The 27,654-nt window shown below is 46.5% G+C and overlaps 1 long non-coding RNA gene across 2 annotated transcripts in view; it reads right to left on the bottom strand.

The window, feature by feature from the left end:
- Nucleotides 1-27,654, bottom strand: part of LOC120932604 — an 88,354-nt gene that overhangs the window by 4,531 nt on the left and 56,169 nt on the right. Inside the window, exons 3-4 of one of the 2 annotated variants that reach the window (XR_005748019.1) lie at nucleotides 20,412-20,499; nucleotides 9,869-10,008 (exon numbers count right to left, since the gene is read on the bottom strand). This is a non-coding gene — a long non-coding RNA (uncharacterized LOC120932604). The remainder of the gene's footprint in view (nucleotides 1-9,868; nucleotides 10,009-20,411; nucleotides 20,500-27,654) is intronic. The other variant, XR_005748020.1, reaches the window with a different exon arrangement.

Genomic DNA, 27,654 nt, shown 5'->3' with positions numbered 1-27,654 from the left:
TCACATTTTTTGGGTTTCCTTTTTCTGAGAGCAGCATGTCCCATTGGAGATGCATTTTCATTATAGTTACATAGTTAGTCAGGTTGAAAAAAGACACAAGTCCATCTAGTTCAATAAAATAAAATAAAAAACAACCATACGATCCCATATACACAATCCTTCACCCACAGTTGATCCAGAGGTAGGTGAAAAACCCCAACAAAGCATGATCCAATTTTCTCCAGTTGGGGAAAAAATAAAATTCTGATCCTCCAACTGGAAATCAGATTTTTTCTTGGGTCAACTTCACCTATAGATGTCAGTACCCAGTTATACAGTCCTGATCAAAAGTTTAAGAGCACTTGAAAAATGGCAAAAAAATCATATTTTACATTGTTGGATCTTAACAAGGTTCCAAGTAGAGCTTCAACATGCAACAAGAAGAAATGAGAGTGAGACAAAACATTTTTTGAGCATTAAATTTAATGAAAACAACAAATAAACTGAAACAGGCTGTTTTTCAGCTGATCAAAAGTTTAGGACCACACCTCCAAAAAAAAAACTAAACCCCCCCAAAACAGAAATCCAACTTCCAAACATGAACTCAGTAATGAGTAGCTCCGCTGTTATTGTTGATCACTTCAAAAGTTTGTTTTGGCGTGCTTGATGCAAGCGTTTCCATGAGGTGAGTGGGAACATTTCTCCAAGTGGTGAAGACAGCCGCACAAAGGCCATCTACTGTCTGGAACTGTTGTCCATTTTTGTAAACTTCCCTTCAGGGCCAGCCTTTGGGGTGTGCGGGGAGTGCGGTCGCACAGGGCGCCATACCAACATGGGCGCCTGGCGACCTGCACAGATTCTGACTGGCACAGATTCGGCGGCCCCCCCCTCCGTGACTAAATAGGACTTAGCGCCGTTAGCGGGCACTGGGTGGCATGCTGTGCGTGGTGACAGGGAGGCAGCGGCAAGGGTGAAGCCTGGTTTTTCAGGGGGGGTGTGCAAGCCGCACCCGAGCGAGCCGTCAGCACACCAGGGATCGGCCGCAATGATCCCCCTTTCCCTGTGCAGCGCCGCGGGTCTGAGTCTCGGCTGCCTGTGACTGTCTCACAGTCACACAGCCGAGCAGTGCAGCCGCCTCCCCCATTTTCCGTCCTGTGCTGTGTGTGCAGCACGTGGCTCAGATGACCAGCTTGCCAGGTGCCAGGTCTGAATGGGGGTGTCTCTGTTGTAGGGGGGAGGGGGGTCCTGTATTGTGGGGGGGTTCTGAATTGTAGGGGGGTTCTGTATTGTGGGGGGGTTCTGTATTGTAGGGGGAGGGGGTATGTATTGTGGGGGGTTCTGTATTGTGGGGGGTTCTGTACTGTAGGGGGAGGGGATTCTGTATTGTGGGGGGGTTCTGTATTGTGGGGGGGGTCCTGTATTGTGGGGGGTCTGTATTGTGGGGGGTTCTGAATTGTGGGGGGGTCTGTATTGTGGGGGGTTCTGTATTGTAAGGGGGAGGGGGTATGTATTGTGGGGGGGTTCTGTATTGTGGGGGGTTCTGTACTGTAAGGGGGAGGGGATTCTGTATTGTGGGGGGGGTTCTGTATTGTAGGGGGATCTGCACTGTAGGGGTGGATCTGTATTGTAGGGGGGTTCTGTATTAAAAGAGGGGGGTTATGTATTGTGGGGGGGTCTGTATTTCTGTATTGTGGGGGAGGGGGTTCTGTATTTTGGGGGGGTTCTGTATTGTAGGGGGAGGGGGTTCTGTGTTGTGGGGGGTCTGTATTGTGGGGGGGGGTTCTGTATTGTGGGGGGGTTCTGTACTGTAGGGGGGAGGGGATTCTGTATTGTGGGGGGTTCTGTATTGTAGGGGGGGTCTGCACTGTAGGGGGGGTTCTGCACTGTAGGGGTGGATCTGTATTGTAGGGGGGTTCTGTATTATAGGAGGGGGGTTCTGTATTGTAGGGGGGTTCTGTATTGTGGGGGGTTCTGAATTGTGGGGGGGGTTCTGAATTGTAGGGGGGAGGGGGTTCTGTATTGTGGGTGTGTTCTGTATTGTAGGTGGAGGGGGTTCTGTATTGTAGGGGGAGGGGGTTCTGTATTGTGGGGGGGTTCTGTATTGTAGGGGGGTCTGTATTGTAGGGGGGAGGGGGTTCTGTATTGTAAGGGGGAGGGGGTTCTGTATTGTGGAGGGAGTCTGTATTTTAGGGGGAGGGGGTTCTGTATTGTAGGGGGGTCTGCACTGTAGGGGTGGATCTGTATTGTAGGGGGGGTTCTGTATTGTAGGGGGAGGGGGTTCTGCATTGTGGGGGGTTCTATATTGTGGGGGGTTCTGTATTGTGGGGGTTGTATTGTGGGGGGTTCTGTATTGAAGGGGGGAGGGGGTTCTGTATTGTGGGGGGGGTTCTGTATTGTAGGGGGGTCTGCACTGTAGGGGTGGATCTGTATTGTAGGGGGGTTCTGTATTGTAGGGGGGTCTGCTCTGTAGGGGTGAATTTGTATTGTAGGGGGGGTTCTGTATTGTGGGGGGTTCTGTATTGTGGGGAGGGGGGTCTGTATTGTAGGGGGAGGGGGTTCTGTATTGTAGGGGGGTCTGTATTGTGGGGGGTTCTGTATTGTGGGGGGGGGTTCTGTATTGTAGGGGGGAGGGGGTTATGTATTGTGGGGGGGTTCTGTATTGTAGGGGGGTCTGCACTGTAGGGGTGGATCTGTATTGTAGGGGGGTTCTGTATTGTAGGGGGGTCTTCTCTGTAGGGGTGAATTTGTATTGTAGAGGGGGTTCTGTATTGTGGGTGGGTTCTGTATTGTTGGGGGGGTTGTATTGTGGGGGGTTCTGTATTGTGGGGGGGTTCTGTATTGTAGGGGGTCTGCACTGTAGGGGTGGATCTGTATTGTAGGGGGGGTTCTGTATTGTAGGGGGGTCTGCTCTGTAGGGGTGAATTTGTATTGTAGAGGGGGTTCTGTATTGTAAGGAGGGGTCTGTATTGTAGGGGAGGGGTGTCTGCACTGTAGGGGTGGGTCTGTATTGTAAGGGGGGTCTGCACTGTAGGGGGAGACTGTAGGGGGATGGGTCTGCACTGTAGGGGGGGTCTGCATAACATGCAGGGGGTCCAGAACTGTTAGGGGGTGTCTGTGTAACATATAGGTGTCTAGAGCTGTGGGGGGCTGTGTAGAGTAAAGTGATGCAGGGTGCTGTGTAATATAAAGGGGTCCAGTGGTGCAGTTGTGGAGAGGGGGTACACAGTAGTGACAGAGATATTGAAGGATGCAGGGGGCACAGTGGGGTTTTTACATTTTACAGTGAGGGGGGGGGGCAGATATAGGATCCGCCCCGGGTGCCAAAAACGTTTTTCTGTAAGTAAATAATTTTTTTATAAGTGCAGTGTACTGCTTAATGTCTGTTTTGTATTTTATTATTTAAATAGGGTGTTTCTTAAAGGAACAGTAAATACAAAAGTAAAAAAATACTTTATTGTAATTATGTTTGATATTTGATTGTAAATTTACAGGTAGTGGTATTATACCATGTGATTTACTTTATGTGGCGTTATTATAGCGTGTGATTTGCAGTATAGGTGGCGTTATTATACCATGTGATTTACTTTATGTGGCGTTATTATAGCGTGTGATTTGCAGTATAGGTGGCGTTATAGCGTGTGATTTGCAGCATAGGTGGCGTTATTATAGCGTGTGATTTGCAGTATAGGTGGCGTTATAGCGTGTGATTTGCAGTATAGGTGGCGTTATAGCGTGTGATTTGCAGTATAGGTGGAGTTATTGAATGAATAAAAGTTGTATTTTTATCATAGCTTGTAATCTGTTTTTTGGGAACTTAACAGAATGGAAGGCTTTAAATGGAGCCGGTATTGGAGAAATGGGTGTGGACACTGAAAGGGCATGGTTACGGAGGGGTGTGGTTACGGAGGGGGCGTGGTCACCAGGGGGTGCTGTAAAGCTTTCTCGCACAGGGCGCCTAAAGGCCTAAGGCCGGCCCTGCTTCCCTTGCCATCCATCCCCAAAGGTTCTCAATTGAATTTCGATCAAGGGAACACTCAGGATGGGCCAAAAGAGTGATGTTATTCTCCTGGAAGAAGTCCCTTGTCCTGCGGGCATTGTGTACTGTAGCGTTGTCCTGTTGAAAAACCCACACAGACAAGGGCCCTCAGTCATGAGGAATGCTCTCTGCAACATCTGGACATAGCCAGCGGCCGTTTGACGCCCCTGCACTTCCTGAAGCTCCATTGTTCCACTGAAGGAAAAAGCACCCCAGACCATTATGGCGCCCCCTCCACTGTGGCCCGTAGGTGGGATCTGCTTGTCATGCCAGTAATTTTGGAAACCTTCAGGACCATCAAGGTTAAATTTTTTCTCATCAGAGAATAAGGCTCCATTCACATCTAGGCGGACGAAATCGTGGTACAAATAGCGGCGTTTTGTACCGCGATTTGCGGCGACAAAACGCCGGTATTGTCCGCCTAGATGTGCCCCAGATTGACCCCCTCTATGGAGATGCTTCCCATCTCCTAGCCCAACGCCGAAAGACGCCTGAAAAAAAGGTCCGGGACCTTTTTACAGGCGGCAGGCGGCAGGCGTCCAGCGGTCAGCGTGGAGATGTGAACCATCTCCATAGAGGGAAATGTGTTTCCAGCCCTCTGGCGGCAGCGGCGTAACGCTACAGGCGTAAAAACGCCTAGATGTGAATGGGGGCTAAAACTTTCTTCCACCTTTGAATGTCACATGTTTGGTGCTCTCTTGCAAAGTCCAAACGAGCAGTTCTGTGGCGTTCAAGGAGACAAGGTTTTTCAAGACTTTTTTTGGTTTTGAAGCCCTTTAGTCTCAGATGCCGTCTGATGGTTATGGGGCTGCAGTCAGCACCAGTACGGGCCTTAATTTGGGTCGAGGATCGTCCAGTGTCTTGACGGACAGCCAATTGGATCCTCCGGCTCAGTGCTGGTGACATTTTTTGGGTCTTCCACTTGACTTTTTTGTTCCATAACCCTCAGGATCATTTAAAGGGTCACTAAAGGATTTTTTTTTTTTTAGCTAAATAGCTTCCTTTACCTTACTGCAGTCCTGGTTTCATGTCCTCATTGTTCGTTTTTGCTTTGATGTTTCTGTAAATCCTCTCTGTTCTGGACACTTCCTGGTTGTCTGTTTCCTGATCACCACAGTACTGGGAGATTTCTCACGGTGGTCACTAATCAAGGAGGTGTGATTACTGTGTGTAAAACGAAACTGGATTGGTGCTGAGGAGTTTTAGACAAAGTATCACTGCTCTCTATTGGCTGACTGCCCTCTAGTGGCTCTCTGTACATCAGAGAACCAGCAAAGAACAGCAAAAACTAAACTAAACTGAAGGCACATTATATGATTGGTTTTTATCTCTTTTTAATCATTTTTAAAAGGAATCAGTTAACTATTATGTCTCTATACCCTGTAAACAGTCATTTCAGCTGAAATTTTTTTTTCCTTTAGTGACCCTTTAAGAAATTCTAAATGACTGTCTTACTGCATCCCACCTCAGCAGCGATGACGCGCTGTGAGAGACCCTGCTTATGCAGTTCAGCAACCCGACCACGTTCAAAAAGGGAGAGTTTTTTTGTCTTTGCCATCACAACGTGTGACTACCTGACAGAAAGTGACAATTAATCCACATCTTTGCACAGATTTGGCCTTTTAAAGGCATGTGGTCCTAAACTTTTGATCAGCTGAAAAACAGCCTGTTTCAGTTTATTCGTTATTTTCAATTAATTGAATTGAATTTGTCTCACTCTCATTTCTTCTTGTTGCATGTTGAAGCTCTACTTGGAACCTTGTTAAGATCCAACAATGTAAAATATGATTTTTTGCCATTTTTCAAGTGCTCTTAAACTTTTGATCAGGACTGTATAACTGGGTACTGACATCTATAGGTAAAGTTGGCCCAAGGAAAATCTGATTTCCAGTTGGGGGATCAGAATTAAATTTTTTCCCCAACTGGAGAAAATTGGATCATGTTTTGCTGGGGTTTTTCACCTACATCTGGATCACCTGTGGGTGAAGGATTGTGTATATGGGATCGTATGGTTGTTTTTTATTTTATTTTATTGAACTAAATGGACTTGTGCAGGGGTCAAGTCCTGGGGAAAAAAGTGTGGGAACTCACACCCAAGATCCACTCCCCCACAAAAAAAAAAAAAATGATACGCTCATATGCCTCGATGCCGCAATGTCTTCTGGGAGCTTTTGTCATTGTTCTCAGGGGACATTGCGGAGGTCTGCCGCGAGTTATCGCGGGATTTAGAAAGAACTTTAAGCAAGTTCTTTCTAAATCCCGCGATAACTCGCGGCAGACCTCCGCAATGTCCCCTGAGAACAATGACAAAAGCTCCCAGAAGACATTGCGGCATCGAGGAAGTGATGGAATACCCGCACACTTCCCGATGAATCCATATACAGGAAGCGGCCAGTAACATAAAGCATTACTAAGGTTCGCCTGCCCCTGACAGTGACTTGAGCTGGGCATCCCTGCTTAGTAAAGGATTGGCTCGGGCGGCTCGGCTGCTCTCGGCTGCTCTAGTCCTGCAAAGGGAACTGAGTTCCTGCTGTGAAAAAAGTGCAGGGACGCCGTTCCCACGCGTTCCCGCAGGACTTGAGCCTTGTCTTTTTTCAACCTGACTAACTATGTAACTATAATGAAAATGCATCTCCAATGGGACATGCTGCTCTCAGAAAAAGGAAACCCAAAAAATGTGAAATGTAGCCTTGTTGCCACAAATTGTCCTCCACACTCTAACATTGAGGTAAATGGAAAACTGCTGACCTGCATTTGATGCATGTTTCAAACACATGTCAAAATCAGGTACGCAACACATGTATACAGTATACAAGCAATTAACTAGTTGAGGAAACTGATGTGCTACACAAAAAACATCATCAAAGTATACTGGGCATGTGTAGCACATGCAGTCCTTCTGCCCCTCTGCTGCACTTCCACCAGGCCCGGACTGGGACAAATAATAGACCCGGGCATTTTAGGCTGAGCAGCCCATTTTTTTTTATATATACAAATCAAGGAAGCATGACATGTTTGTTATTAAATCAACCCCCCCCCCTACCCCCGGCCCCCTCCTATTACAGTGTGCTTCCAATTGTAAGCAGCAAGGAAATTTCATGGTCTGCAGCTGTACATATACAAGAGGAGTGTATATGCGCGGCTGCTGGACTATCCTGGCTGAAAAGCTCAGGATAGTTCAGACTAGGATCCAAACACACCTGAGCTCACTCCTGCCAAGGGGAATGCTGCAGCTGGCTTTAAGGCCTCAGCCCTGGTTCACACTACTGCGGTGTGAGACACCACATGTAATTCGCACAGGAATCGCTCAACATTCCTGTGCGAATTACATGTGGTGTCTCTGGGGTGCGATTTAAGCCATGGATTTGTATGGCTCAAATCATACTGCATTCAAACCACACTGGTGCAGGACCCTTTATTGTCCACACCAGAATCAGATTGCATGGGTGTTCACACCCATGCGATCCGTTTCGGCAAACTGTGCTGCGTTTTGTAAACCGATTGTGGATTGTCGTTAACCCCCCGCTAGCAGCCGAAAAAGGGTTAAAACCATCTGCAAAGTGCCGTGGTATGGCCGCACTGTCCATTCATTTCGCTCCAAAGATGCTGCTTGCAGGACATTTTTTAACGTCCTGCCAGTGCACCACTCCAGTGTGAAAGCCCTCGGGGCTTTCACACTGGAGTAAATAAAGCGGCTCTATCAGGGTCCTTTACAGGCACTATTTTTAGCGTTATAGTGCCTGCAAAGCGCCTAAGTGTGAAAGGGGTCTAAAACAATCCAAAAGGTGTCATGCATTTAAAGTGTATATATGATTTTTTGTTAACACTGCACTTACCCAGCCAACCAGTACTAAACATACCACAATTACAAACACAAAAAAATAAATAAAAAAAATAAAAATATCATATATACACTTTAAATGCACCTTTTGGGCCCAAGAATTGTCCCTCTCACACAATGTTTTACACCTACATTTACACAGCATGATAAGAGCATTCTTTGGTTCTGGTCAGTGGTCTCTTTTACACAGTAAAGAGTGATGCTAAACTACCTGGGCCAGATTCTTGTACAGCCGCGTAAAATTGTGTGGGCTTAACGTATCTGATTTACGTTACGCCTCCGCAACTTACACGGGAAAGTGCTATATTCTCAAAGCACTTGCTCCGTAAGTTGCGGCGGCGTATCGTAAATCGGCCGGCCTAATTAAAATTTGGATCAGGGGGGCGTGTTTTATGTAAAACTACTGTGACCCGACGTGATTGACGTCTTTGCAGAACGGCGCATGCGCCGTCCGTGGAATTTCCCAGTGTGCATTGCTCCAAAGTACGCCACAAGGACGTCATTGGTTTTGACGTGAACGTAAATGACGTCCAGCCCCATTCATGGACGACTTACGCAAACGACGTAACTTTTTCAAATTTCGACGCGGGAACGACGGCCATACTTAACATTGGCTGCGCCTCATATAGCAGGGGCAACTTTACGCCGGGAAAAGCCTAACGTAAACGTCGTAACTTTACTGCGTCGGCCGTGCGTACGTTCAGGAATTCGCGTATCTAGCTAATTTGCATACTCGACGCGGAATTCGACGGAAGCGCCACCTAGCGGTCAACAAAAAAATGCAGTTAAGATTCGACGGCGTAAGAGACGGCGTAAGGGGATTCCTCCAGGCAGCTCCTCCCCCTTCATGGTCACCTGACCCCTTCATTTCCGCCCCCCTGAGCTGAATAGTCAGTCGGACGGCCGCGGAGCTGGCCGTGTTGATGCCGGCTGAGTGGCCCCCACCCACGGAGCAGCCTAGATGCTTTGGCTTCTGGCGGGGGGGACTGGGGACCCCGGCCAGAAGAACATGGATGCGGCCCTCCCCGCAGAGCCGGCCACAGAGAGGCCGGCAGCGGGTGAGCAGGGCCGGCTCTAGCAGCTGCCCATGAAGTCAGTCAGGCCCGAAATTGACATGTGGCCCTGGCAGCTGTGGCTGACCGGGCATATGCCCGGTGTGCCCTATGGCCAGTCCGGGCCTGACTTCCACCACCACTTTCCGGCAGTTCCTTGAGACCTTGAGAGATACAAAGTCACAATGTGGCTTTTGTGTCTACTCTGTTTTATTCATCTGCAGCTCAAAGGGATGAGATGACCTGACCAGTAACTTTAAATAAAATGTGTCTATTTAACCTTGTTAACCCTTAGTTTTCCATAACTATCCCTAATTAACTCCTTCTTCCCCTTCATTCTTCAACTATCATATTCCTGCTGTTTTATATATTATTAACCATTAATATTTATTTTTGTTAACTTTTTTTCTAGTGTCACATTAAAAAAAAGCATAACATTTTAAAAAAAGGCCCCTATTTTATTTGTAAATTAAATATGTGTGCTTTCATCTAAAGTAACACAATTTTTTTTAACTGAACACTGATCAAAAAAGAAAAAAGTGCTTTTTTTTTTTGCCTTAGGCATCTTCCACGCGGTGGACTCCGCCAATCGGAAATTCTGATCGTGTGTACGGGGCATTAAGGCAACTAGACTGTGTACTTCGCAAAGTGCAGTTGCACTCTGCAAGCGCAGTTGCATCAGAGCTTAGTAAATGAGCAGAAGCTCTGCTGACTTCCATCATCCAATCATGTGCAAGCAAAAATGCTGTTTTTTTTTTTTTTGCACATGATTGGTTATTCTTTGCTAAGTGAAGCTTCACTTTATTTACTAAGCTCTGGAGTAACTGCACTTACTAAATGCACAGTCTATTTGGCTTTAGTAAATCAACCCCTATGCATTATAGGAGCACCGAGAAGAACGACAGGTTTTACGCCTGTTCTTGTTCATGCAAGAAATGCCAATGCCAAGTTCTAACGTACCAGTTCTAAAGCCCACCCAGCTGGTATTTAACTTGTCCATCAGTCCGTGGGTCCATCTGTTTTGTCTCTGTTTTGGCAATCTCCTTTTTTCTCTTTGCGTTTTTGGTTGAACAAGGCTTTTGCTGCAATTTCATCTAAATCTTCAAAAAGAAAAAGATAGTAAAAACAACAGGATTTTTGTGCTCACTATAAAACCCTTTTCTTGAAATCCATTGAGGGACACAGAAAACTTTTAACAGTGCCCAATCCTTCTGTCGCTTACAGAAACATTGGACACTGGCAAACAAACACATGTAGGCCATGCCAAGATAACCCCTCCTACTACCAGCATGTCTGAGTTTAGTGGCAAAATAGTACTAAGAGCATAAACATGGAGGGCTGGGGCTTGTGTCTATTAATGGACTCCAAGAAAAGGATTTTACAGTGAGTACAAAAATCCCATTCTTGCCCATTAAGAGACACAGGAAGTATTTGACCTTCAAGATGTTCAAAAGCAGCCTAATTGAGGGGAGAGCAACACGGGACACTTTTACAATTGCTCCTAAATTATTAAACTTGACAGATAGTAACCCACGTTTAAAACGTCTGTTTTGCCACGTTTACATGCCGCGTTTGGCATCTGAAATGTGGAGATCTTCTGCGTCTTAACCCATTTTTTTGCTTTTAAAGAAACACTGTTAAACGCAACTGCCTAAAAACGGCAATAAAGTGTACATGGTCACATAGGATAACATTGAATGAGTTCAGGAAAAAAGCGTTCAACTGCCTCTGAACATACGTTTAGCAGCGTCCTGTGTATATGGGGCCTTACAGACCCAAGACAAAACAGCTGAAAAAACAAAACGCTTTCAGAAGGAGAAGGACTCTACACCTGAAGCCATGAGGCGAAGCAAAAACCTTTACCTGGTCCTGGTAAAATTTAGAGAATGTAATGTGAACTTGCAATTCAGGGAAACAGCAGTTTGATACTGAAAAGCCTAAAGCTGGCAACACACTATACAATTTGTATGCCATTTTCTTGAACAACTATTCTAGGATCATCAGGAGGATCAATATGATCCTATAATTCAGTAGGATTGTCCAACTCTGGAGACAGCCAAATTGCCAGAAGTTCCAGAATGTTTTATTGGGACATAAGAATTCTCAGATGACCAAGTCTTCTGCATCAACAGGGTGACCAGAACTTCTCTCCAGCTCAACAGGTTGGCATCTGTCATGAGGATCCTCCAAGAGATGGGAAGGACTTCCCTGACTTCAGAGCCAGATTCCTGAGCCACAAAGCTAGGGACAACCTAGTCCTTGGCGACAGATGAACAGGTCTTTCCATAGACAATAGAATGTTGCATTGTACTCTAGAGGTCTGGAGTGAAAATTGGCAAATGGAACTCAAAAGATATAGAACTCGCAAGCAAAAGCAGACTGTTTGGACTACAGAGTTTGAATCTGAGACCAGTAAGTCAGCAATTTCTCTAGTGGAGGGAACTTGGGGCCAGATTCACGTAGAAGTGCGGCGGCGTAACGTATCGTAGATACGTTACACCGCCGCAACTTTTCATCGCAAGTGCCTGATTCACCAAGCACTTGCGATGAAATCCTACGCCGGCGGCCTCCGGCGCAAGGCGGGCCAATTTAAATGGCGTGTGCCATTTAAATTAGGCGTGCTCCCGTTAACGGACTTGTAATGAATCCCTATGGGGACGCGTCCGTTAGCGGATGGAGCATCCGCTAGCGTCCGCGTCAGTCGGGTTCCGCTTTTCCGAACGGAAGAAACCCTATTTTTCTTCCGTTCGGCGGAACGGATCGGATGCAGACGGACAGACGGACCGTCTGCATCCGGTCCCCCATAGGGGAGAGCGGAGCAGAGACAGGGCGGTCCCTGCACTGTGTGCGGGGACCGCCGTATCCGCCGACAGCTCAGCGGGGATCCCCGCTGAGCTTTGGCGGACACACGGAGCGGACCGAGAAACGGTCCGCTCCGTGTGAAAGAGCCCTTAATTGTTATCCTCTAATAGTATGGCACTAGGGCAAATACAGATAATCTGTATATAATCTGGCAGCTTCTTCACACCAGAGGGAATCCATAATCACTTTGGGTTGTGAAAGGAATGAGCAAATTTGAAATCAAAGCACCATACCAAAATATTTGAGTCTGAACACAAATTTAATCTAATTGTTTAAAAATCCAATGCATTTTGGGGATTGTATCTCTTCCCCCTACAACAGGGATAACATATAACATAAAAGATACAAATAATAAAATGTTCCTATATATATAAATCATTGTAACACAAGACTCTTAATGATTTAAGAAACCAAATCAAAGTTGGGCATATTAGAATGTAGAGATACTTAATTGATACTATTGAGTCAGATATATGCTTACCCCAGCTGTAATGTAATATCCTGGACCTACTTTATTGATCTGTGTAGCAAGTTTTGTTAAGTTCATTTAATTTCTGTATGTATGTGTGTATGTATATATATATATATATATATATATATATATATATATGTATATATATATATGTATATATATATATATATATATATATATATATATATATATATATATATATATATATATATATATATATATATATATATATAGTGCACAAATTTTCTGTTTCTTTATGATTTTCTATATACAAATAGTTAACTCAATTGGAGGCCTAGCCATGCCTACAGATTGAACCCGGTAGGGGTAGGCTGGTAGAGGCTACCAAGCACTGTACTGTTATAAGAACAATTTTATGAACCAAGGTAACTCGGTTGGTTACTAAGGATTAATGTGACATTTTTAATCTGTACTGTTAAGTAAATACTTTAAATAAAAATCTATTGTTTAAAAAAAAAAAAATGATGGCAATAAAAATGAGGATAGTGCCTTGTACACACAATCGAACTTTCCAAGAAAAAAAGTCAGACAGGCTTTTTTTCTCAGAAAGTCCGGCTGTGGCCTTGTACACACGGTCGGACCAAACAGATGTAACTGGTCCGTCGGACCGTTTTCATCGGTTCACCTCTGAAGTGGCCGTACGGCCTGATATGTGTACACACCATCAGTCCAAAATCCGATCGGGTCAGAACGCGGTGACGTCAAACACACGACGTGCTGAATAAAACGAAGTTCAATGCTTCCAAGCATGCGTCGACTTGATTCTGAGCATGCGCGGGTTTTGAACCGATGCTTTTCTGTACTAACCATCGGTTTGGTCCGATGGGGCAGCGGTCCATTGGTTCGGTTTTGAAGCATGTTTTAAAATTTTGGACCGAAGGAAAACAGACTGATGGCCTATACACACGGTCGGTTTGGTCCGATGAAAATGAACTTCGGTTCATTCTCATCGGTTTGGTCCGACCGTGTGTACAAGGCCTGTGTGTAGCCTCCATCTGACTTTTTTTGTCGGAAGGCCGACGGACCTTATATATTGTTTATATATGCCTGATATTCCCTACATTTAGTGAGTAGCCATTTGGCTGTTTGTTTACACAATTTTATTAAAAGTTTTCATTCTACTGCACTTAGATTGGTGCATCCTTCTTTCTCTTTTGTACACATTTTTCAGAGCCTGCTTCTGCTTTGGGATTGCTGCCGCTAGTGTTATCTTGGACTATATAGACTAATATTACTAATTCATTTTTATATTTACCTCATTACTAATTATACATTTTAAATTTATGGGCCATTGTTGTCTATGCTCTGATAATCCTGCGCTATCTAACAATTTCTCCCTTAGATAAAGAACCTGTTCTTTCTTTCCGGCAGACTTCCGATGGACTCACGGCGGACTTTTGCACAGTCAAAAGTCCGACTGTGTGTTCAAGGCATTATGGTAATTCTCAGAAACAGTGCATTTAAAAAGTTAAAAATGGAATATACTGTATATCACTTAAGATACAAATGAATAAGTAGGTAGCCGGCTCACCCAATATATGGGTGGGGTTTCTGGCGCCAAACAGTTATTATGCAAAAAGGGTATAACTGGAGCTCAAGGGATGAGCTCAAGTCAAAAATCGGGCTCCATGTAGAAACTCACTGCAGCATATATAAAATCAAACTTTTATTCAACAATCCAATTAGTAATCAAAAAAGCAGATCAAAACCTTTGCCATACAATTAATAAAAACATTCATGACAACGTTGTAGGGAAAGTAAAGATAAAAAGCAACCTGAGCTCCCAGACATTCATCCATTCATACCAAGGGACTGGCAGCAAAATATCAGTTATGGGAATATGTGAGGGGGCACATCAGCGACTCGAAAGTAGTAGGTGCTACCCTACTGAACTCTGTATTGTTGTGTGGAGTAAGAGGGGAATTCCCAATAATTTGGGACACTCATTCTAAGGGCCAGATTCACGTACCCGCGGCGCAGCGTAACGTAACCCGTTTACGTTACACCGCCACAAGTATTCAGTCTAAGTGCCCGATCCACAAAGCACTTACCTGGAAATTTGCGGCGGTGTATCGTAAACACGTCCGGCGCAAGGTGGCCCAATTCAAATGGGGCGGGTTCCATTTAAATTAGGCGCGCTCCCGCGCCGGACGTACTGCGCATGCTCCGGTCGCAAGTTTCCCGACGTGCTTTGCGCGAAATTACGACGCGCCAACGTTTTGAGAATCGCGACGTGCGTAACGTACTTACGCCGGGAAAAAAAAATTCAAAAGCGACGCTGGAAAGACGGGCATACTCTACCATGGTGGAGTACTTTTACACCATATTAAAGGTGCCCTATCTTTGCGATGGGAATCTAAAACTTGCGACGACGTAACGACGGGAAAAACCTTCGTGGATCGCCGTAACTGCTAATTTGCATACCCGACGCTGGTTTACGTCGCAAACTCCCCCCAGCGGCGGCCGCGGTACTGCATCCTAAGATCCGACAGTGTAAAACAATTACACCTGTCGGATCTTAGGGATATCTATGCGTAACTGATTCTATGAATCAGTCGCATAGATACTCTGAGAGATACTCCGTCGTATCTCTTTTGTGAATCTGACTTCCTATTGTGTTTCTGTGACAGAAAGAAGGAAAAACTTCCCCCAGGCTATCCAAAACGACAAACAAAAAAAATTGCCTATACATACACTTTATTTATAGAAAATTATTATGAATTATTTTTAATCAGGTTACTTTCTTAATGTATTAAAAAGCTCCAATAAATTAGGGGTAATTTTTTACTGTTTTGTATGTGTGATGTGTTTGTTGTACTGTATGGTGTAAGAAAGTATGTGGTACATTCCTGTGTTTTATTAAACATTAGTTATAGATGTGGAAGTAAGGATTTTGTTTAATAGATGCTTTTCCCTAAAGTCCTTTTGTTTTTCATCATTGTTGATCATACCTCCCAACATTTTGAGATGGGAATGAGGGACACCTACTAGCAAATGTATGTAGGCATAGGACACACCCCCTGCCACACCCCCTTAACGGAGAATTAACCTTTTTTTTGGTGTCCTATGCCTACATACATTTGCTAGTAGGTGTCCCTCATTCCCATCTCAAAATGTTGGGAGGTATGATCAACAATGATGAAAAACAAAAGGACTTTAGGGAAAAGCATCTATTAAACAAAATCCTTACTTCCACATCTATAACCAATGTTTAACCACTTACCCCCCGGACCATATTGCTGCCCAAAGACCAGAGTACTTTTTGCGATTCGGGACTGCGTTGCTTTAACAGACAATTGCGCGGTCGTGCGACGTGGCTCCCAAACAAAATTGGCGTCCTTTTTTTTCCCACAAATAGAGCTTTCTTTTGGTGGTATTTGATCACCTCTGCGTTTATTTTTTGCGCTATAAACAAAAATACAACAACAATTTTGAAAAAAATGAATATTTTTTACTTTTTGCTGTAATAAATATCCCCCAAAAATATCTAAAAAAAAAATTTTTCCCCTCAGTTTAGGCCGATACGTATTCTTCTACATATTTTTCGTAAAAAAAAATCACAATAAGCGTTTATTGATTGGTTTGCGCAAAAGTTATAGCGTTTACAAAATAGGGGGTATTTTTATTAATATATATTTTTTACTAGTAATGGCGGCGATCAGCGATTTTTTTTCGGTACTACGACATTATAGCGGACACTTCGGACATTTTTGACACATTTTTGGGACCATTGGCATTTTTATAGCGATCAGTGCTATAAAAATGCATTGGATTACTATAAAAATGCCACTGGCAGTGAAGGGGTTAACACTAGGGGGCGGGGAAGGGGTTAAGTATGCCTGGGTGTGTTCTTACTGTGGGGGGGGGTGGCCTCACTAGGGGAAACACTGATCCTCTGTTCATACATTGTATGAACAGAAGATCAGCATTTCCCCTGCTGACAGGACCGAGAGCTGTGTGTTTACACACACAGCTCCCGGTCCCCGCTCTGTACCGAGCAATCGCGTGTGCCCGGCGGCGATCGCGCCCGCCGGGCACACGCACGGGAGTCGGGGGCGAGCGCGCGCCCCTAGTGGCGGCTGAGAGAGAGGACGTTATACTACGTGCTCTCGCCCAGCCGAGCCGACCTGCCGACGTATAACGGCGGTGCGCGGTCGGCTAGTGGTTAATAAAACACAGGAATGTACCACATACTTTCTTACACCATACAGTACAACAAACACATCACACATACAAAGCAGTAAAAAATTACCCCTAATTTATTGGAGCTTGTTGGGAGGTATGATCAACAATGATGAAAAACAAAAGGGCCCGGATTCAGAAAGGACATACGACGGCGTATCTCCAGATACGCCGTCGTATGTCCGAATGAGCGCCGTCGTATCTATGCGACTGATTCTTAGAATCAGCTGCGCTTGAATTCGGCCAAGATACGACTGACGTGAGTCTCCTACGCCGTCGTATCTTGGGTGCATATTTACGCTGGCCGCTAGGGGCGCTTCCGTATATTTCCGCGTCGAATATGCAAATGAGGTAGAAACGTACTTGCGCCCGTCGGATTTAGCTACGCCGTTTATGTTAGGCGTCGGTCCGGCGTAACTTTACCCCTCATAAAGCAGGGGTCAGTCATGTTAAGGTATGGACATCGGAAACGTCGGACCAGCGTTGTATTTTACGTTGTTTGCGTATGTCGTACGTGAATGGGGCTGGGCGTATGTTACCTTCACGTCGACAAAGCATTGAGCCGACGTATCTTAGGGAGTATTTGCGACGTGACTCTGAGCATGCGCGCGCATGCGCCGTTCGTTCGGCCCCTCATTTGCATGGGGTCACCACTCATTTCAATACAACACGCCCACTGCCTTGATCATTTGAATTACGCGGGCTTACGCCGGCCCATTTACGCTACGCCGCCGTAACTTAGGGCGCAAGTTCTTTCTGAATATGGTACTCACCTCTCTAAGTTACGGCGGCGTAGCGTATATGAGATGTGCTACGCCCGCCTAAAAATACGCGATTCTTTCTGAATCCGGGCCAAAAGGACTTTAGGGAAAAGCATCTATTAACCACCTGAGATCCGCGCTATGGTCGAAAGACGTCCACAGCGCGGCTCTCAAGTGCCGGGTGGACGTCCCTGTTGTTGTTGTTCCCTGTGCGCGCCGCTGGGGGCGCGCAGCGGGGAAACAACGTGCCCGGCGCATCGCTCGGGAGCCGATGCGAGTGCCTGGCGTAAACACAGAGCTCCACGTGCTGTCAGGGGAGAGAGGAGACCGATCTGTGTCCCTTTACATAGGGACAAAGCATCGGTCACCTCCCCCAGTCAGTCCCCTCCCCCCACACAGTAAGAACACAATGAGGGAATACATTTAACCCCTTCCTCACCCCCTAGTGTTAACCCCTTCACTGCCAGTCACATTTATACAGTAATTAGTGCATTTTTATAGCACTGATCGCTGTATAAATGTGAATGGTCCCAAAATTGTGTCAAAAGTGTCCGATACGTCCGCCGCAATATCGCAGCCCTGACAAAAAAATCTCAAATCGCCGCCATTATAAGTAAAAAAAAAAAAAAAATCATAAATCTATCCCCCATTTTGTAGGTGCTATAACTTTTGCGCAAACCAGTCGCTTATTGCGATTTTTTTTTTTTACAAAAATACGTTGAAAAATACGTTTTGGATATTTATTATAGCAACAATTAAAAAAAATATATATTTTTTTTAAATTGTCGCTCTTTTTTTGTTTATAGCGCAAAAAATAAAAACCGCAGAGGTGATCAAATACCACCAAAAGAAAGCTCTATTTGTGGGGAAAAAAGGACGTCAATTTTGTTTGGGAGCCACGTCGCACGACCGCGCAAATGTCAGTTAAAGCGACTCAGTGCCGGAAGCTGAAATTTCGCCTGGGCACGAAGGGGGTTTATGTGCCCATTACGCAAGTGGTTAAACAAAATCCTTACTTCCACATCCATAACCAATGTTTAATTGGTAAATCCACAAGTGTTTTTTTTTTACCACTACTATTCCTTTATATTGGCTTTTAAAATTTACAAATGCAGCAATTTAGAATTTGGGTGAAAGGTTTAGTACTGGGAATCACTTTTTGAAAGAAGAAATAATAATTTTGTATACAACAATATAGATCAGACCAAAATGAGTGACAAATGTGGAGGAAAGAGGGACAAGGGGACATTGCTCCAAATCAGGGACCGACCCTCGAAATCAGGGACAGTTGGGAGCTATGTTGTTGATGTGCTAGTAAAATTCCTGTTAGAACAGCCTTCTTATGAATGTTATGGGGGAGCGTTATCAGAGAACATATTTTGTAGGTTGCTACGCCCTTGACATGATTAACTTGTTATGTCCTGGGAAAAGGCTGATTTCATGTCTGACTTAATCCCTGACAAACATTATAGCGTAGAAAATTAGAAAACTGTAATGTCGATATACCTACTGTGTCCATGGTCATACTTGTTTTTACATAAAATATAAATCCTGTTATTTTTCTTGCCTATTCTTAAGCCTAGTACACATGGGCTGAATGTCGGCCGTCATCGGCCGGTTAATTAGAAACCAGCCAACATTCGGCCCGTGTGTATGGTTGCCGGTCCGACAGCCCCGGAAAATTTTACCCCATTCCTGACCAGAGCACTTTTTACAATTTGGCACTGCGTTGTTTTAACTGACAATTGCATGGTCGTGCGACGATGTACCCAAAAAAAATGGTTTTAACCACCTCAATACTTACACCCCCTTCCTGCCCAGGCCATTTTTCAGCTTTCAGCGCTGTAACACTTTGAATGACAATTGCGCGGTCATGCTACACTGTAACCATGTGAAATTTTTACAATTTTCTTCAAACAAATAGAGCTTTCTTTTTGGTGGTATTTAATAACTTCTGGGTTTTTTATAAAAAAAAAAACAGAAAATTTGAAAAAAAAAAAGGTTTTCTTTGTTTCTGTCTAATTTTTCTCCTTCACTGATGGGTGCCGATGAAGCGGCATTGATGGGCACTGATAGGCTGCACGTATGGGCACTTATGAGGTGGCACATTTGGGTACTGATGAGGTGGCACTGATGTGGAGGCACTAATATGCCGCACTTATGGGCACTGATGGGTGGCACTGATAGGCGGCACAGATACGTGGCACTGGTGGGCACAGACAAGCGGCACTGATGGGCAGCACTGATGGGCATTGATGGGCAGCACTGATAGCCAGCACTGATAGCCAGCACTAATGGCCACTGATTTCTGGCACTTGTGAGCACTAATTTCTGGCACCTGTGGGCACTGATTGTTGGTACTTGTGGACAAAGGTGGGCACTGATTGCTAGCAATGGTGAGCACTTAATTGTAATCAGGGAACTGATTGTAAGGTATATTACAATCAGTGACGATCAGTGCCCTGATTACATCCCTAGATGTCCTAGATGTCATATGACGTCCACCCAGAATGAGAGCCGCACCGCCCAGCCATCATTTGACGGTGGGCGGACGGCAAGTGGTTAAAAAACAAATTTCTTCATCAGTTTAGGCCAATATATATTCTTCTACATATTTTTGGTAAAAAAATCGCAATAAGAGTATATTGATTGGTTTGTGCAAAAGTTATTGCGTCTACAAACTATGGAAAAGATTTATGGCATTTTTATGGTATTTTTTTTTCCACTAGTAATGACGGTGATCTGCGATTTTTAGCGGTACTGCGACATTGCAGTGGACAGATCGGACAGGTAAGTACTGTATAACATGTTTGTTATTTTAGAAATAGAAAAATCAAGCTTTTACAACTACATAAAATTTCTGTAAGGTTTGTATTTCTGTCCCGATTGAGGAGATTTCTCTTTCTTTGACATACAAGAAACAGTACAAGAAATAGAGGGATAGAATGACAGCATTGTCAAGTGTCTTACAAACTGAAATCATTTGAGTAAGAATTTTCTAGGTATCCCATCACATGGTATTGTATATTTTAGTTATGTAGTGTGTAACGTGATGTCCTGAAATGAAGGCCCCTTAGCCCAATAGGGAAAGGGAGCCTTGACTGCAGTGAGCATGGCCTACGCCAGTGGCGTGGTTAAAGATATGAATTCTAGCGGGTCAAGATACAATATAGAGTGATTCTTGAAAATTAAATATTTGACTTACAATTTAACATTTCAGTTCGTGGCTTGCATTGGTCTCTGTTCTCACCAGGCATTTTGGAATTATTTTGTGTCACAGTTCGGGGACACACCTGACAAAAGATAATTAGGATAAAGAATATAATTTCCAAAGCATGAAATGTTAAAGTACTGTCATATACATTTATAGTTAAGTAGTTAAAGTGACCTTGTCATCTGTGTTGTCAGGACACCTGCAGTCAGGTGACAGATGCACACCGTTGGGGTCAGGAGTGCACCGCTAAGGTAGTCAACCCTACGGCTGACTTATGTGGACGGAACACTGGGTGGCTAAGGAAGGTAGATCCACTGGAGCACTAACAGGGATCCCACAGGGAGCTAGAGCCTAAGATTCTCCAGGGTGTGGAGTCAAAGATCCAGCAGGTGTTCACCAAAGCCTCTAGTGGTGAGGATGGACTGGGCTGCAACTGGATCCTGGTCGTGGCCCCCAGAGTCCCCCAGCTCATGCTCACAGTAGGCTATAGAGGATAGAGGGGAAGCAGCAGCACAGGATACAAGAGATAGTGAGGGGATAAGCCAAAGGTCGGGGCGACTAGCTGACAGGGATAGTCGAGAACAAGCCAAGATCGGTAAAACAGACAGACGTAGCACACGTCACGCAGGAGCTCAAACACACAATAGCTTAACAAACACTGTTGATCAGCACAGCTGGCTTGCCGTGCACAGGTTAATATAGAGTTCCCTGATAGGGCCTGGGGTGGAGCCATGCTAGAGGAGAGATTAATTAAGCAGCCAGGTGAGAGTGGCTGGCCTCTAAGGTGAACACATGGAGGGGGTAAGCTGACAGACAAACATTACTGCATATACATGACATGTGTCTTCAAATTCTGCCGCCTTGCTGCACCCCAGGAGCGAGTGGCACCTATTCTGCATTTCCAGCTGTGTGAATGCTTGCTCCCCTGCTGCACCCTGTAGTTCCTCTCACTAGCTCTTACATCACTTACAGGCTGTATGAGTTGGTGGAAGGAACCACAACATGCAATGGGCGGAGCAGGAATTCAACACACCTGAGAGCATTGAATAATGGGTAGCGCCAAAGCAGAAAAGTTTGAAGACAGGGGCCACTGGAAAGGTGGCCCCTGCTATTATATTAGTGGACTTAGTTTAAAAGTGACTCATTGGTGACAGAGTCATTGTAAAGGAAACCTTCAAAGCAGGTACATACAGTAGCTAAACAGAATTAAAGTACACATAGAGGAGCTGTCTGCCAAAGGATTTATAATTATGAAGCCCTGAGATTTACACAATCCTGTCAGACAGCACAGGCAAGCTGCTGACGTGTACTTTCTATACTGCAGTTTAGTTATTCAGCCTGGTCACATCCGAACCCCCAGCCTGTAAATGTACAGTGCGGTAGGGCTGCAACTAACGATTATTTTCATAATCGATTAGTTGGCCGATTATTGTTTTGATTATTCGATTAATTGGAGTAAAAACCTTAAAGCGGGAGTTCACCCGAAAAACAATTTTTAACATTAGATTGAGGTTCATTTTGTGAAGGGGAATCGGGTGTTTTTTTTTAAATTGAAGCAGTACTTACCGTTTTAGAGATAGATCTTCTCCGCCGCTTCCGGTTATGGTCTTCGGGACTGGGCGATCCTATTTGATTGACAGGCTTCCGACAGGCTTCCGATGGTTGCATACATCGCGTCACGAGTAGCCGAAAGAACCCGAACATCGGTGCAGCTCTACGCACCGACGTTCGGCAACTTTCGGAAAATCGTGACGCGATGTATGCGACCGTCGGAAGCCTGTCGGAAGCCTGTCAATCAAATAGGAACACCCAGTCCCGCAGCCCATACCCGGAAGCGGCGAAGAAGATCTATCTCTAAAACGGTAAGTACTGCTTCGATTTAAAAAAAAAAAACACTCGATTCCCCTTGACAAAATGAGCCTCAATCTTATGTTAAAAATTAAGTTTTTGGGTGAACCTCCACTTTAACCACTTAAGCCCCGGACCTTTAGGCAGCTAAATGCCCAGGCCAGGTTTTGCGATTCGGCACTGCGTCGCTTTAACAGACAATTGCGCGGTCGTGCGACGTGGCTCCCAAACAAAATTGGCGTCCTTTTTTCCCCACAAATAGAGCTTTCTTTTGGTGGTATTTGATCACCTCTGCGGTTTTTATTTTTTGCGCTATAAACAAAAATAGAGCGACAATTTTGAAAAAAATGCAATATTTAACTTTTTGCTGTAATAAATATCCCCCAAAAACATATTTAAAATTTAGTTTAGGCCGATACGTATTCTTCTACCTATTTTTGGGAAAAAAAATCGCAATAAGCGTTTATCGATTGGTTTGCGCAAAATTTATAGCTTTACAAAATAGGGGATATTTTTATTGCATTATTATTAATTTTTTTTTTTTTACTACTAATGGCGGCGATCAGCGATTTTTTTCGTGACTGCGACATTATGGCGGACACTTAGGCCAATTTTGACACATTTTTGGGACCATTGTCATTTTCACAGCAAAAAATGCATTTTTTTTTTTTTAAATCAAAACAAAGTTTAATGAGCATGTAAAAAAAAGGGGGTTACAGACAGTGCATTAGACGGTGCAACATGCACCACAAACAAGGATACATTGTAATGTCAGGTGCGCAGACTTGACAGACTTAGTAAATGGAAATCATGTAACATATGAAAAATGTAGAGCAGCATATAGGGACGGGGTAGGGCAGAGGTGAAGGTCACAGCACATTAATACTCAGCAGGTGCACTTGAGAGGCATTAAGCAGTGGAGGTAGTGCAGGTAGAAGCGTCTCCCAACCATCTATCCCAGATCTTGTTATATTTATCAGGGCAACCCCTGTGGGCATAGAGGAGCTTTTTAAAGGGTAGGGTGTCGTTGACAGCTCTGATCCATTGCTGTAGGGTAGGGGGGGGGCCCCTAAGCCAGGTTTTCGCTATCTGAAGCCTTGCAAGGAACAAAGTCTCTTGTAGCAATGTGTTGAGGTATTTTTCGGCCTCAGTCAGCGAAAATATTCCGAACAGACACTGTCGGGGGCTAAGGGAAATGGGAGAACCCATGCGGTCATGGAGAAATCGGACCACTTGGGCCCAATAGCCCTGCTCGCAGGGGCATCCCCAGAGAAGATGGTAAAAGGTGGGGTCTGGGGAGCTGCAGCCCGGGCAGTTAGGGTCACCGCCCGGCCTGAACTTTAGGATGCGACTGGGCGTCAGGTATGAACGGTGCAGGATATATAATTGGGTGAGGCGGTCAGAAATCTTGGGGGATACCAGTCTGCAGTTGACGAGGGCTTCATCCCAGTCCTCCGACGACAGCACCCCCAGATCAGGAACCCAACGAGTTTTTGCCCGCTGGAGGGTGGCCGCCGCCGAGGGAACCAGGAGGTAAGAGTAGAATTGGGAGGTCAGTTTCTTGGGGTCCGAACCCATGATAATGTCAACAGGAAGCGGGGTCTCGAGGGTAGGGATGGCGGAGCCGAATTGTGTGGTAAGTGCGTGGCGAAGTTGGAGGTAACGGAAGAACATGTGGTTCGCTAGGGCATGGGTATCTTTGAGGGATTGGAAGGACCTAACCGAACCGTGTGAAACAACTTGCGAGAGGTAGATAATTCCGCTCTTGACCCAGACACCATGGTCAGGGATCATGGCAAGCTCGGGCAGCAAGGGGTTATCCCAGAGGGGTGTATGAGAGTGGGGGGACGGGGCCTCGCCAATTGACATGGTAGTTTGCCAAATCTTGCGGTGGTGGTGTAGCAGCTGGTTACTATCGTCTGGGCGCCTAGAGTTACGAGGTGGACACCACATGAGTTGAAAGGGGTGCGAGACCGGGCCAGGGGCCTTGGAGCACACCATGGCCAGATATCGCCTCCTCTCGGAGTGGTGAATGTAGTGGAAGTGGGAGAGCTGGGACGCTACATAATAAAGGTAAAGGTCTGGGACCGAAGCGCCCCCTTGACTGAAGGGGCACTTTAGAACCCGCCACGGCAGTTTGTGCCGGGATGGGCCCCAGATGAACGAGTTGAGAATGGACTCCATGGCTTTAAAAATACGGGGAGGGATGCACAGCGGTGCATGCCAGAAGGCATAGAGCAGCTTCGGAAGAAGGATCATCTTGACTAGACTTATGCGGCCCATCACCCCAAGAGGGAGACGGGACCACGTTTGCGTTTTGGACTTCAAGGTATGGAAGAGTGGCTCAATATTGAGGCGCATGTAGTCTAGAGGGGATCTGGTGACGAGGACGCCCAGGTACTTAATGACATCCGTCCGTGGCAGCGGAAGGGCCGCCTGCATTGCAGTGGGGGGACCCAGATCTAAGGGGAGGATATGGGATTTGGTCCAGTTCATTTGCAGGCCTGAGAATTCCCCGAACTGGGTTATAACTTGGAGGGCCATTCGAAGTGAGGGGCCCGCATCTGATAAGTAGAGGAGCATGTCGTCAGCGTATAGGCTGAGCAGCTCGGTGACCTGTCCACAACGCAGCCCGCTAATCCCTGGGCAGTTACGCAGGGCTATGCCCAGGGGTTCCACAGCTAGGGCATAGAGCATGGGTGAAACGGGGCAGCCCTGACGAGTGCCACGAGTCAGGGGGAAGGGAGAGGAGGTTCTACCATTGACCCTGATGCGCGCCGTAGGAGCATGGTATAGGAGCTGAAGCCACTTCACAAATCGGGGACCGAAACCGAAGCTGCCAAGGCATTCCCAGAGGTATTTCCACTCAACCGAATCGAAGGCCTTGGCAGCATCGAGGCTAACAATCACCCTGGAACCCACCTCCGCGTGTTGGGCCTGGAGGTTCATGTAGAGCCTGCGGAGGTTAAAAGCCGTGTTTTTGTTGGGCATGAACCCAGTCTGGTCAGGGTGTATCAAGCTAGAGATGACTTTATTGAGACGCAGGGCAAGAATTTTAGCGAGGATTTTCACATCGAGCTGAAGGAGTGAAATGGGACGGTAGGATTCGGGGAGCATAGGGTCCTTGCCTGGTTTTGGTATAAGGACAATGAGGGCCTCGCGCATGGAGGAGGGTAGCGTACCCGATTCAAAGATGTGGTTGTATAATGCGCAGAGCCTGGGGACGAGAGAGTCCTGAAAGGACTTGTAGAATTCGAGGGGCAGCCCGTCGGAGCCAGGAGTTTTAGAGGTGGGGAGGCTCGCTATAGCCGTCTCCACACAGACGGTGGTAATTGGAGCCTCAAGCATGGAGACTTGACTCGGGGACAGGGTTGGAAAGGTGACACTCCGCAGAAGGGCAGTAAGCTCCCCCGCGGAATGTTGTGCAGTGGAGGTGTAGAGCTTCGAGTAGAAGGACCGAAACTCCTCCGCTACCAAGTCAGGGTCTGAGAGTATCGCCCCGGACTCCGCGCGGAGGGCCACGACCACAGGGGGTTTATGATCTAGGTGAGCCATATAGGCAAGTAGCCGACCAGCCCGTTCCCCATGCTCGTATGTGCGCTGTTTACTAAAGAAGATACCCCGACGTGCCCTTTCGAGGTGTAGCTGATCCGTCAGCCTGGACTGCAAACGGAGTTGGGAGGCAGCAGTGTCTGACGGATCAGCCTGAAAGGCCCGCTCAAGGGATCTAAGTTGCGTCTCGGCCTGGCGGATTAGCAGTTTAGAGGAGGCTTTATGTCTGTTGATACGTGAGGAGAGGAACATGCGAGCGTGTAGTTTGAACGCCTCCCACACGGGTCCCGCCGAGACTGAGCCGTCATTAGTGGTAAAGAAACGGACCCATTCGGACCCGATGGAGTCCAACTCCGGGAGAACCCTCAACCAGAACGGGTTGAGGCGCCAGGTCTGGGTCGTAGGGGGTGACGGGAGTCTCAGCTTGATCCAGTACGGAGAGTGATCAGACAGTGTTCTAGTGTCAAACCCTGCGTCAAGGAGATGTGGGAGGAGGGGGGGGTCACAAGAATAAGGTCAATACGTGACATCACTGCACGGGAGGGAGTAAAGCAGGAAAACCCTAATTGAGTGGGGTACTTATGTCGCCAGGTGTCAGTGAGGGCAAATTCAGTTAGGAACCTACCAAACCTAGTGATCTTTGGTATAGGGCCTGTGGGGGCACTCTGGCCCAGTCTGTCCTTGGATGGGGAGATGACCATATTAAAATCGCCCGCCCATATGGCAGGCACCGTCGGATGGAGAGTCATAAAAGCCACCCCACGTTGAAGCACTTCAAACTGAAAGGGAGGGGGGACATAGAAGGCCAGGAGCAATACTTCGAGGCCTCCAATGGTAGCATGGAGGAACAAATAACGACCCTGGGGGTCGGATTGTAGCGTATGCAATTGGAACTGCTGCGATCTTGCTATCAGCACCGCCACCCCTCGAGAATTAGAGGTGTGGGGGGCCTGGTACACCCATCCCACCCAGGCTTTCTTGAGGCATAGCTGCTTCTGACCTGCGAGATGTGTCTCCACCAGGACAGAGACATCAGCATGTTGGGACTTCAGGTGGGAGAGGACCGCCGACCGTTTAGCCCGATCCCCCAAACCACGGACGTTCCAGGACACTATTTTCAGAGAAGCCATGGGTGGGAATGGTGGGATAAGGGGGGGGGCGGAGGGACCATGTGATTTGAACCGGAAACAGTAGGTGAGGACCACGCGACCCTCGAGGGCCCAAATGGAGCCCAGCGCAGGGGGGCGTGGGGCCCACCCCATACAGAAAGGTACATCAAAACATTCAGTAGAGTCTGCAACACACTTTGACATTGTTAAAATAGAGCAATAAAAACAGGGAAAAAGGAAAAAACAAAAAACAAAAATAACAGCGCTACGGTGAGACCGCAGAGCATAACCTGCAATAGCACTGGACCGACACAGCAGGTGTAACACCCCACCACCCACCAAAAGTCTGGGGACGGGGGCCGGCCAGGGAAACAGTATCTTAGCCATGGTTGCCCGAGGTAGTGGAAGTTCCCGAAGGACAGGGCAACCAGCGGGTTCAGGGGGGCGAAAAAAAAACTGCAGAGCACACACTGGTGCAAGAGTGGGGTAACCGTTCAGGTGGAACACCGGTGCGGGTGAGCCGCTCGTGGCATGTGGCAGGAGGGGAAATAATCAGGGGAAGCAAGGGCAGGGGAGGGGGGGGGGAGGGGAGAAGCGGGGAGCCAGCCAGGGGTTGCACGGAAGGAGAAGAAGGGGGGAGGCCCCCGGGGAGGCCGCAAAGTCAACTCACGGTTCAGGAGATACATGTTCCAAAGGTGACGCTGTCCAGGAGAATCAGAGCGGTC

This window comes from Rana temporaria, chromosome 3 (genome assembly GCF_905171775.1).
Source record: "Rana temporaria chromosome 3, aRanTem1.1, whole genome shotgun sequence".
Taxonomy (NCBI): Eukaryota; Metazoa; Chordata; class Amphibia; order Anura; family Ranidae; genus Rana; species Rana temporaria.
This window is presented reverse-complemented; position numbering and strand designations above follow the sequence as displayed.